This window comes from Ursus arctos, unplaced genomic scaffold (genome assembly GCF_023065955.2).
Source record: "Ursus arctos isolate Adak ecotype North America unplaced genomic scaffold, UrsArc2.0 scaffold_42, whole genome shotgun sequence".
In the NCBI taxonomy this organism is placed as follows: Eukaryota; Metazoa; Chordata; class Mammalia; order Carnivora; family Ursidae; genus Ursus; species Ursus arctos.
The window spans coordinates 280,101-292,869 of record NW_026623059.1 but is presented as its reverse complement, the minus strand read 5'-3'; positions in this window follow the sequence as shown (position 1 = coordinate 292,869).

Here is a 12,769-nt window from a genome sequence, read left to right as displayed (position 1 = left end):
CCAGGAAATCAAAAATCAAATTAAACAATTTATGGAGACCAATAAGAATGAAAATACAACAGTCCAAAACCTATGGGATACTGCAAAGACGGTCCTAAGGGGGAAATACATAGCCATCCAAGCCTCACTCAAAAGAATAGAAAAATCTAAAATGCAGTTTTTATATTCTCACCTCAAGAAGCTGGAACAGCAACAGAGGGACAGGCCTAATCCACGCACGAGGAAGCAGTTGACCAAAATTAGAGCTGAAATCAATCAAGCAGAAACCAGGAGTACAGTAGAGCAGATCAACAGGACTAGAAGCTGGTTCTTGGAGAGAATCAATAAAATTGACAGACCACTGGCAACACTTATCCAAAAGAAAAGAGAAAGGACCCAGATTATTAAAATTATGAATGAAAAAGGAGAGGTCACGACGAACACCATTGAAATTCGAAGGATTATTAGAAATTTTTATCAACAGCTATATGCCAATATACTAAGCAATCTGGAAGAGATGGAATCCTTCCTGGAAACCTATAAACTACCAAGATTGAAACAGGAAGAAATTGATTTCTTAAACAGGCCAATTAATTATGAAGAAATTGAGTCAGTGATAAACAACCTTCCAAATAACAAAACTCCAGGCCCGGACGGTTTTCCTGGAGAATTTTACCAAACATTCAAAGAAGAAATAATACCTATTCTCCTAAAGCTATTTCAAAAAATAGAAACAGAAGGAAAGCTACCAAACTCATTCTATGAGGCCAAGATTACCTTGATCTCCAAACCAGGCAAAGACCCCCTCAAAAAGGAGAATTACAGACCGAATTCCCTAATGAATATGGACGCCAAAATCCTCAACAAGATACCTGCTAATAGAATCCAACAGTTCATTAAAAGGATTATACACCACGATGAAGTGGGATTCATACCTGGGATGCAAGCGTGGTTCAATATTCGCAAATCAATCAGCATGATACATCATATCAACAAGAAAAGACTCAGGAACCATATGATCCTCTCAATCGATGCCGAAAAAGCATTTGACAAAATACAGCATCCTTTCCTGATTAAAACCCTTCAGAGTGTAGGAATAGAGGGTACATTTCTCAATCTCATAAAAGCCATCTATGAAAAGCCTACTGCAAATATTATTCTCAATGGGGAAAAGCTGGAAGCCTTTCCCTTAAGATCAGGGACACGACAAGGATGCCCACTCTCGCCACTATTATTCAACATAGTACTAGAAGTCCTTGCAACAGCAATCAGACAACAAAAAGGGATCAAAGGTATTCAAATCGGCAAAGAAGAAGCCAAATGTCTCTCTTCGCAGACGACATGATACTCTATATGGAAAACCCAAAAGAAGCCACTCCCAAACTATTAGAAGTTATAGAGCAATTCAGTAACGTGGCGGGATACAAAATCAATGCTCAGAATTCAGTTGCATTTCTGTACACGAATAACGAGACCGAAGAAAGAGAAATTAGGGAATCCATCCCATTTACAATAGCACCAAAAACCATACGTCACCTTGGAATTAACTTAACCAGAGACGAAAGGACCTTTATTCTAGAAACTATAAATCACTCTTAAAAGACATTGAGGAAGACATAAAAAGATGGAAAGATATTCCATGCTCATGGATCGGAAGAATTAACATAGTTAAAATGTCCATGCTACTCAGAGCAATCTACACTTTCAATGCTATCTCGATCAAAATACCGATGACATTTTTCAAAGAACTGGAACAAATAGTCCTTAAATTTGTACGGAACCAGAAAAGGCCCCGAATCTCCAAGGAACTGTTGAAAAGGAAAAACAAAGCTGGGGGCATCACAATGCCGGATTTCGAGCTGTACTACAAAGCTGTGATCACAAAGACAGCATGGTACTGGCACAAAAACAGACACATAGACCAATGGAACAGAATAGAGAGCCCAGAAATGGACCCTCAGCTCTTTGGGCAACTACTCTTTGATAAAGCAGGAAAAAACATCCGGTGGGAAAAAGACAGTCTCTTCAATAAATGGTGCTGGGAAAATTGGACAGCTACATGCAGAAGAATGAAACTTGACCACTCTCTCACACCATACACAAAAATAAACTCCAAATGGATGAAAGACCTCGATGTGAGACAGGAATCCATCAAAATTCTAGAGGAGAACATAGGCAGCAACCTCTATGACATCGGCCAAAGCAACCTTTTTCATGATACATCCCCAAAGGCAAGAGAAACAAAAGATAAAATGAATTTATGGGACTTCATCAAGATTAAAAGTTTCTGTACAGCCAAGGAAACAGTCAGAAAAACTAAGAGGCAGCCCACGGAATGGGAGAATATATTTGCAAATGACACTACAGATAAATGACTGGTATCCAAGATCTGCAAAGAACTTCTCAAACTCAATACATGAGAAACAAATAAACAAATCAAAAAATGGCAGAAGATATGAACAGACACCTTTCCAATGAAGACATACAAATGGCTAACAGACACATGAAAAAATGTTCAAAATCATTAGCCATCAAGGAAATTCAAATCAAAACCACACTGAGATACCACCTTACGCCAGTTAGAATGGCAAAAATAGACAAGGCAAGAAACAACAATTGTTGGAGAGGATGTGGAGAAAGGGGATCCCTCCTACATTGTTGGTGGGAATGCAAGTTGGTACAGCCACTCTGGAAAACAGTGTGGAGGTCCCTTAAAAAGTTAAAAATGGAGCTACCCTATGATCCAGCCATTGCACTACTGGGTGTTTACCCCAAAGATACAGACGTAGTGAAGAGAAGGGCCATATGCACCCCAATGTTCATAGCAGCAATGTCCACAATAGCTAAATGGTGGAAGGAGCCGAGATGCCCTTCAACAGATGACTGGATTAAGAAGTTGTGGTCCATATATACAATGGAATATTACTCAGCTATCAGAAAGAACGAGTTCTCAACATTTGCTACAACATGGACGGCACTGGAGGAGATAATGCTAAGTGAAATAAGTCAAGCAGAGAAAGACAACTATCATATGATTTCTCTCATCTATGGAACATAAGAACTAGAATGATCAGTAGGGGCAGAAAGGGATAAAGAAAGGGGGGTAATCAGAAGGGGGAATGAAACATGAGAGACTATGGACTATGAGAAACAAACTGAGGGCTACAGAGGGGAGGGGGGTGGGGGAATGGGATAGGCCGGTGAAGGGTAGTAAGGAGGGCACGTATTACATGGTGCACTGGGTGTTATACACAACTAATGAATCATCGAGCCTTACATTGGAAACCGGGGATGTACTGTATGGTGACTAACATAATATAATAAAAAATCATTATAAAAAAAATCATATGACTCTCTCAATAGATGCAGAAAAAGAATTTGAGAAAATACAGCATCCTTTCCTGATTAAAACCCTTCAGACTGTAGGCATAGAGGGTACATTTCTCAATCTCATAAAAATCATCTATGAAAACACTACATCAAATATAATTCTCAATGGGGAAAAGCTGGAAGCCTTTCCCTTAAGATCAGAAACACGACAAGGATGCCCACTCTCGCCACTGTTGTTCAACATAGTACTAGAAGTCCTTGCAACAGCTATCAGACAACAAAAAGGTATAAAATGTATCCAAATACGAAAAAAAGAAGTCAAAATGTCTCTTTTCTCAGATGACATGATACTCTATATGCAAAACCCAAAAGAAGCCACTCCCAAAGTATTAGAAGTTATAGAGCAAAGATATGAACAGACACTTTTCCAATGAAGACATACAAATGGCTAACAGACACATGAAAAAATGTTCAAAATCATTAGCCATCAAGGAAATTCAGATCAAAACCACACTGAGATACCACCTTACGCCAGTTAGAATGGCAAAAATAGACAAGGCAAGAAACAACAATTGTTGGAGAGGATGTGGAGAAAGGGGATCCCTCCTACATTGTTGGTGGGAATGCAAGTTGGTACAGCCACTCTGGAAAACAGTGTGGAGGTCCCTTAAAAAGTTAGAAATTGAGCTACCCTATGATCCAGCCATTGCACTACTGGGTGTTTACCCCAAAGATACAGACGTAGTGAAGAGAAGGGCCATATGCACCCCAATGTTCATAGCAGCAATGTCCACAATAGCTAAATGGTGGAAGGAGCCGAGATGCCCTTCAACAGATGACTGGATTAAGAAGTTGTGGTCCAAATATACAATGGAATATTACTCAGCTATCAGAAAGAACGAGTTCTCAACATTTGCTACAACATGGACGGCACTGGAGGAGATAATGCTTAGTGAAATAAGTCAAGCAGAGAAAGACAACTATCATATGATTTCTCTCATCTATGGAACATAAGAACTAGAATGATCAGTAGGGGCAGAAAGGGATAAAGAAAGGGGGGTAATCAGAAGGGGGAATGAAACATGAGAGACTATGGACTATGAGAAACAAACTGAGGGCTACAGAGGTGAGGGGGGTGGGGGAATGGGATAGGCCAGTGATGGATAGTAAGGAGGGCACGTATTGCATGGTGTACTGGGTGTTATACACAACTAATGAATCATCGAGCCTTACATCGGAAACCGGGGATGTACTGTATGGTGACTAACATAATATAATAAAAAATCATTACAAAAAAAAAGAAGAAGTTATAGAGCAATTCAGTAACGTGGCGGGATACAAAATCAATGCTCAGAAATCAGTTGCATTTCTATATACAAATAATGAGATTGAAGAAAGAGAAATTAGGGAATCCATCCCATTTACAATAGCACCAAAAACCATACGTTACCTTGGAATTAACTTAACCAGAGACGTAAAGGACCTATATTCTAGAAACTATAAATCACTCTTGAAAGACATTGAGGAAGACATAAAATGATGGAAAGATATTCCATGCTCATGGATCGGAAGAATTAACATAGTTAAAATGTCCATGCTACTCAGAGCAATCTACACTTTCAATGCTATCTCGATCAAAATACCGATGACATTTTTCAAAGAACTGGAACAAATAGTCCTTTAATGTGTATGGAACCAGAAAAGGCCCCGAATCTCCAAGGAACTGTTGAAAAGGAAAAACAAAGCTGGGGGCATCACAATGCCGGATTTCGAGCTGTACTACAAAGCTGTGATCACAAAGACAGCATGGTACTGGCACAAAAACAGACACATAGACCAATGGAACAGAATAGAGAGCCCAGAAATGGACCCTCAGCTCTTTGGGCAACTACTCTTTGATAAAGCAGGAAAAAACATCCGGTGGGAAAAAGACAGTCTCTTCAATAAATGTGCTGGGAAAATTGGACAGCTACATGCAGAAGAATGAAACTTGACCACTCTCTCACACCATACACAAAAATAAACTCCAAATGGATGAAAGACCTCAATGTGAGACAGGAATCCATCAAAATTCTAGAGGAGAACATAGGCAGCAACCTCTATGACATCGGCCAAAGCAACCTTTTTCATGATACATCCCCAAAGGCAAGAGAAACAAAAGATAAAATGAATTTATGGGACTTCATCAAGATTAAAAGTTTCTGTACAGCCAAGGAAACAGTCAGAAAAACTAAGAGGCAGCCCACAGAATGGGAGAATATATTTGCAAATGACACTACAGATAAACGACTGGTATCCAAGATCTGCAAAGAACTTCTCAAACTCAATACACGAGAAACAAATAAACAAATCAAAAAATGGGCAGAAGATATGAACAGACACCTTTCCAATGAAGACATACAAATGGCTAACAGACACATGAAAAAATGTTCAAAATCATTAGCCATCAAGGAAATTCAAATCAAAACCACACTGAGATACCACCTTACGCCAGTTAGAATGGCAAAAATAGACAAGGCAAGAAACAACAATTGTTGGAGAGGATGTGGAAAAGCGGATCCCTCCTACATTGTTGGTGGGAATGCAATTTGGTACAGCCACTCTGGAAAACAGTGTGGAGGTCCCTTAAAAAGTTAAAAATTGATCCAGCCATTGCACTACTGGGTGTTTACCCCAAAGATACAGACGTAGTAAAGAGAAGGGCCATATGCACCCCAATGTTCATAGCAGCAATGTCCACAATAGCTAAATCGTGGAAGGAGCCGAGATGCCCTTCAACAGATGACTGGATTAAGAAGTTGTGGTCCATATATACAATGGAATATTACTCAGCTATCAGAAAGAACGAGTTCTCAACATTTGCTACAACATGGACGGCACTGGAGGAGATAATGCTAAGTGAAATAAGTCAAGCAGAGAAAGACAACTATCATATGATTTCTCTCATCTATGGAACATAAGAACTAGAATGATCAGTAGGGGAAGAAAGGGATAAAGAAAGGGGGGGTAATCAGAAGGGGGAATGAAACATGAGAGACTATGGACTATGAGAAACAAACTGAGGGCTAGAGGGGAGGGGGGTGGGGCAATGGGATAGGCCGGTGATGGGTAGTAAGGAGGGCACGTATTGCATGGTGCACTGGGTGTTATACGCAACTAATGAATCATCGAGCCTTACATCGGAAACCGGGGATGTACTGTATGGTGACTAACATAATATAATAAAAAATCATTATTAAAAAAAAACATAAAAAAAATAAATTTGTCTGTTTCTCCAGAAAACAAACAGGTTTTCAGAGGGGAGGGGTTGGGGAAATGGGGTAACAGGATGATGTGTATCAAGGAGGGCACATGTTGTGATGAACACTGGGTATTATACACAATTAATGAATCATTGAGCACTATATCAATAACTAATGCTGTACTACAGGTGGCTAACTGAACATTGTTTTTAGAAAAGGATTTGTAGGAGGTAAAGTTGTAAAAAAAAAATAAAGCTAGAATTCTAGAAGGACCTTTCCCCCATTCAAATAATGAAATTATACTACAAATTGTGTGTTCAACACAAAGTTGGTGGGTGGTGTGATGAAAGGGGCGATGGGGTACCAGGGTCACGGGCATTAAGGAGGCAGGTCATGGCATGAGCACTGGGTGTTATATGCGACTGATGAATCACTAAGCTCTACCTCTGAAACTAATAGGACACTATGTGGAAACTAAATTGAATTTATTTTTTATAATAATATTTTTTATTATATTATGTTGTCAAAATTGAATTTAAATAAAAATTTTGGTGATGGGTACTGAGGAGGACACATATTGCATGGTACACTGGGTGTTATACACAAATAATGAATCATGGGACATTACATGAAAAACTAAGGATATACTGTGTGGTGACTAACATAAAAAACTAAAACTTATTATAAAAATAAAAATAAAATAAATAAATAAAAATTTTAAGACCTAAAAAAAAAAGGAATTAATCTGGTCCAGTGTGTAACTCAAACTCCTCGTTTTGAGAGAAGGGGGACAAGACGGTCACAGAATAGGGGATCTCATTTCAGCTGGTCCCTTGAATATGACTCGGTATCTATCCAACCATTCTGAACACACACGAATTCAACCTGAGATGTGAGAAGATTTTTCTCGAACTCTACAAACAGAAAAATGACTACTTCTTGCAATGTAGGAGGTGAGGAACTTTGAATCTTCAAGAAAGATATCCGAAGATAAAGGGAGGAGGAAGCCACCATAATCCAGCCACCGGAAAGCGATGTAACACCAGTGCAAAAAATTGGGAACTTGGAAATCTGCTCCAGTGAGAGACATCCTTGCTGAAAAGGGCACAGGGAATGAACAGGGCAGAATTTTAGATGAATCACTGGGGTCTCTTTTCCAGGAGACTCAGAAAGAATGGGGGAGACTGAACCTATACAGAGCTCAAGCAGTGGAGAGGGGAGACTGGTTATGGTCAGCGACCCTGGAAGGGACTCTCATCTCTGGTCCCCATAAACAGTGAGCAAGGCCAGTTGGGAGACCACTGTCGGCCTGACCACCCTGAAAAGGACTAGACGTTGTTGGCTGTTTAACATTCCAGGGGAGATATAATATCAAAGGGCTTGAGCCAATGACAGGAAAACATCTCTCAGTGCAATGTGACCCATGAAAGAACACTGGGGCAGCACCCAGCCATGACCTGGCAGCCATGGAAAAGGGTGCACAAGTAAGCCCACAGCTGCCCCCAATGGCAAAGTCACAAAGCACAGAGATGCTCCTGGGTCTCTGGAACTCCCTCAGGAGAGGTGCAAGACAGGGGAGATGCAGGATTCACTGGTGTAGCGCCCAAAGTGGCACAGCCCACAATGGGCAACAGCACTCAAGGTGGTGTGATCCCTTTAGGGACACTGGGGCAGCACCAGCCATGATCTAGCAGCTGTGGAAGAGAGTGCACTGTCGAGCCCACAGCCAGTAGCAATTGTAAGGTCACAAAGCACAGAGTAGATCATGGCTCCCCAAGACCATTGTAGTGGGCATGAATAGCACAGTCTGGAGTTTGGTACCCACAGAAGTGGAGATGGTTTGACTTGGAGGGTTTGTTGAACAAAGGGGCCAGATATTGAGGTTCTGGGTCAGAGATTCCCTCAAGGCCATATTTGCTTGGACCTTCTACAGAGAAGCAGTAAGCTGCCAAGGGGAAAAAAACCCACACAGAAGGCCAGCTCACATTAAGCCCGTCCTCCTGACAAGGGGTGGGACAACTCCACCCAGGCAAAGACACCTGAGAAGCCAAGCAGCAGGCCCCTCCCCCAGAAGACAGACTAGAAGAACAGGTGAATGACAAGCTTATTTCCCACAGGACTGTAAAACTCCAGCACCAGGGGAAAATAATACATGGAGCTTCAGGTGCTCCCTCACAACTCACTTACACTTCAGGTAAAATTTTACATTTCTCTTTGTTTCTTTCTTTTACTTTTATTTTACCCTGTGCCCATTTCAAATACATTCTTATTTCCCAATGTAGGGTTTCAAGTCACTTTTTGACTTTTTTCCCACATTTACATTTTATAAATTTATGCCCCATACTAGCCCGTTTTTTACTCTATTCAATTTTATCTTGATATATATAAGTTCTGATTTCTTTAGAATTTGGGGATATATTGTCTTCTTTTTTTAATAATATTTTTTATTATATTATGTTAGTCACCATACAGTACCTCCCAAGTTTTTGATGTAAAGATCCATGGGATATACCGTCTTCTAACATACAGACCAAAAATCACTCAGGAACAGGCAGATTGAGGCAAGATGTCGGAGGTATAGGGGAACCCATTTAAACAGGTCCCCTGAATTTAGTTGAATATCTATCAAACCATTTGGAACATCCATGAAATCAACCTGAGATGTAAGAATATATATGTGGATCTCAACAAGCCAAAATGTGACCGTGTTTCGCAAGGTGTCTATTATACCAGCTCATATTTTCTAGGTGCTTTTTAACGTGTATTTTTACACACCTACATTTTTTATGGATATATGTTTATTTTAGTTTTGCACTCTATTCAGTTTTACCCTTGTATATGTGCAAGTTTTACTTTCCTGGTGGTTTTGGGATACAGTGTCCTCTAAAACACAGAAAAAATATCCACCAATTCACCCAGGAACAACTGAAACATGCTCTTTTGTCCTCAGTGAGAGATTATAGCCATTCTTTACCTCCCTCTATATTTTATTTTCTATTCTACTTTATACAATATTTTTAATTTTTTTCCAGTTTTTTAAATTTTATTCTTGTGATTCATTTTGGCTTTTTTTTTTTTCCAGTCGTGGCATCTCACCACTCCGGATTCTGCTAGGGTGCATCTACCTTGGATCATGGTTGATATTTTCAACTCAGTCCACTTGTTCAACCATCCACCGACAGAATGAAAAGGAGGAGGAAATCCCAATAGGGAAAAGAACCAGAAACAAGATCTTCTACCACAGAACTAACAGATTTCAATATAAGCAAATGTCAGACATGGACATCAAGATAGCGATCATGAAGTCAATAGCTAGGCATTAAAAAAGAATTACTGACAATATAGAATCTCTAAGGGCAGAAAGGAGATATGATCAGGCTGAACTCAAAATGCTATAAATGAAATGCTGTCTAAACTGGATACTCTAACAGCCATGGCAAATGAAGCAGAAGAACAAATTAGTGACTGGGAGGATGAGCTGATAGTAAGGAAGGAAACTGAAGAAGATAGGGATAGGCAGCTACTGGCACATGAGATTACCTAGAGAGATCAATGATGCAATGAGAGTCTCCAAAGTCAGAAAAATTGGGATTCTGGAGGGAGTAGAGAGAGAGAGGACTAGAAGGTATATTTGAGCAAATCATAGCTGAGAACGTCCCTAATCTGGAGAAGGAAATATGCATTCGAGTACAAGAAGCAGAGAGGAGCCCTCCCCAAATCAATAAAAATAGATCAACACTCTGACATGCAATTGAGAGGCTTGCAAACCTTAGACCAAGGAAGCTATCCTTATAGCAGGTAGGGGGATGAGATTTCTTACGTACAGAGGGAGGAACATCAGAATAACATCAGACCTCTCCACAGAGACCTGACAAGACAGAAAGTGCTCGCAGAACATATTCATGGTATGAAATGAGGAGAACATGCAGCCAAGAATACTTTACCCAGCAAGACTGTCATTCAGAATCGATGAAGAAATAAAGAGATTTCAGGATGGACGGAAACTGAAAAAATATGTGACCAAAGCCAAGCCCCGCAAGAAATATTAAAGGGGATTCTGAAAACGAAAAGAAACCCCAAGAGTCACATAGACCAGAAAGAAACAGAAAACGTACAGAAACAGGGACTTTCAGGAATACAATGGCAGTAAATTCATATCTTTCAAAAGTTACTCACAACATGGAACGGGCTGAATAGTCCCATCAAGATGCAGAGGGTATCAGATTGAGTAAAAAAGCAAGACCATATGCTGTCTACAAGAGACTCACCTTGAGCCTAAACATACCTCCAGACTGAAGGTAAGGGGATGGAGAACCATTTGCCACACCTACCAAAATCAAAAGAAACTGGGGTAGCAATTCTTCTATCAGACAAATTAGATTTTAAACCGAAGACTGTACAAAGAGATATAGAAGGACACTGTATCATACTTAAAGGGTCTATCCAATTACAGAACTCTTAAGAAAGAAATTGAGGATAGACTGGTGATGGGTAGTAAGGAAGGCACGGATTGCATGGTGTGCTGGGTGTTATATGCAACTAATGAATCATTGAACTTTACATCAGAAACCAGGGATGTACTGTATGGTGACTAACATAATATAATAAAAAAAAACATTAAAATAAAAAATGAAAAAAATTTAAAAAACCAACATAAAAAAAAAGAAATTGAGGAAGACTCAGTAATGGAAAATATTCCATGCTCATAGATTGGAATAATAAACATCGTCAAACTCTCTATGCTGCCCAGAGCAATTTACACTTTCAAAGCAATCCGTATCAAAATACCATCACATTTTTCAATGAGCTGGAACAAACAAACCTAAATTTTGTACAGATCATGAAAAGAACCCCAAATCGCCAAGGGAGTATTGAAAAAAGAAAACCAAAGCTGGGGGCATCACAATGCCTCACTTCAATCTACATGACAAAGCTGTGATCCTCATGACACCGTGGAATTGGGAAAAAACAGACACACAGACCCCTGGAAAAGAATAGAGATCCCAGAAATGAAACCTCAACTCTATGGTCAAGTAATCATTGACAAAGCAGGAAAGGACATCCAATTAAAAAGGATAGAGTCTTCTATAAATGCTGCTTGGAATGCTGGACAACCACAGGCAGAAGGATGCAACTGGACCATTCAGTACACCATACACAAAGATAAACTCAAAATGGATGAAAACCTAAATGTGAAACAGGAATCCATTAACATCCGGGAGGAGAACAGAGTCAGTAACCTGTTAGACATTGGTCATAGCAACTTCTTTCAAAACATGTCTATAAAGTTATAGAAAACAAAACTGAAAATGAACTATTGGGACTTTGTCAACATAAAAAGCTTTTGCACAGCAAAGGAAATACCCAACAAAACTAAGAGACAATCCACGGAATGGGAGAAGATATTTGCATATAACACTTCAGATAAAGGGCTGATACCCAAGATCTAAATCTTATGAAACTCAACACCCCACCCAAAAAAATAACCCAGTCAAGAAATGGGCAGAAGACATGAACAGAAACTTCTCTGAAGAAGACATATAAATGGATAACGGACACAAGAAAAAAACGCTCCACATCACTAGCCATCAGGGAATTACAAAACAAAACCACAATAAGATATCACCTTACACCAGTCAGAATGGCCAAAATTAACAAGACAAGAAACAACAAATGTTGGCGAGGCTGTGAAGAAAGGGGAACCCTCTTACACTGTTGCTGGGGATGCAAGCTGGTACAGCCACAGTGGAAAACGGTATGGAGGTTCCTCAAGATGTAAAGAATAGAGCTACTCTATGGCCCAGCAATTGCCCTACTGGGTATTTATCCCAAAGATACAGATGTACTGAAAAGAAGGGGCACATGAACTCCAATGTTCATAGCAGCAATGTCCAAAATAGCCAAAATGTGGAAGGAGCCCAGAAGTCCTGCAACACATGAACGGATAATGAAGATGTGGTTCATTTATACAATGGAATGTTACTCAGCCATCAGAAAGGTTTAATACTTACCATCCACATCGATGTGGATAGAAATGGAGGGTGTTACACTAAGTGAATAAGTCAGTCGGAGAAAGACAATGACCATATGGTTTCACTCATATGCTGAATATAAGAACCAGGTCAGAGGATCATAAGAGATAGGAGAGAAAAGTGAAGGGGAAGAAATCAGAGAGGGAGACAATCCATAAGAGACTCTTAACTCTGGGACACCAACTG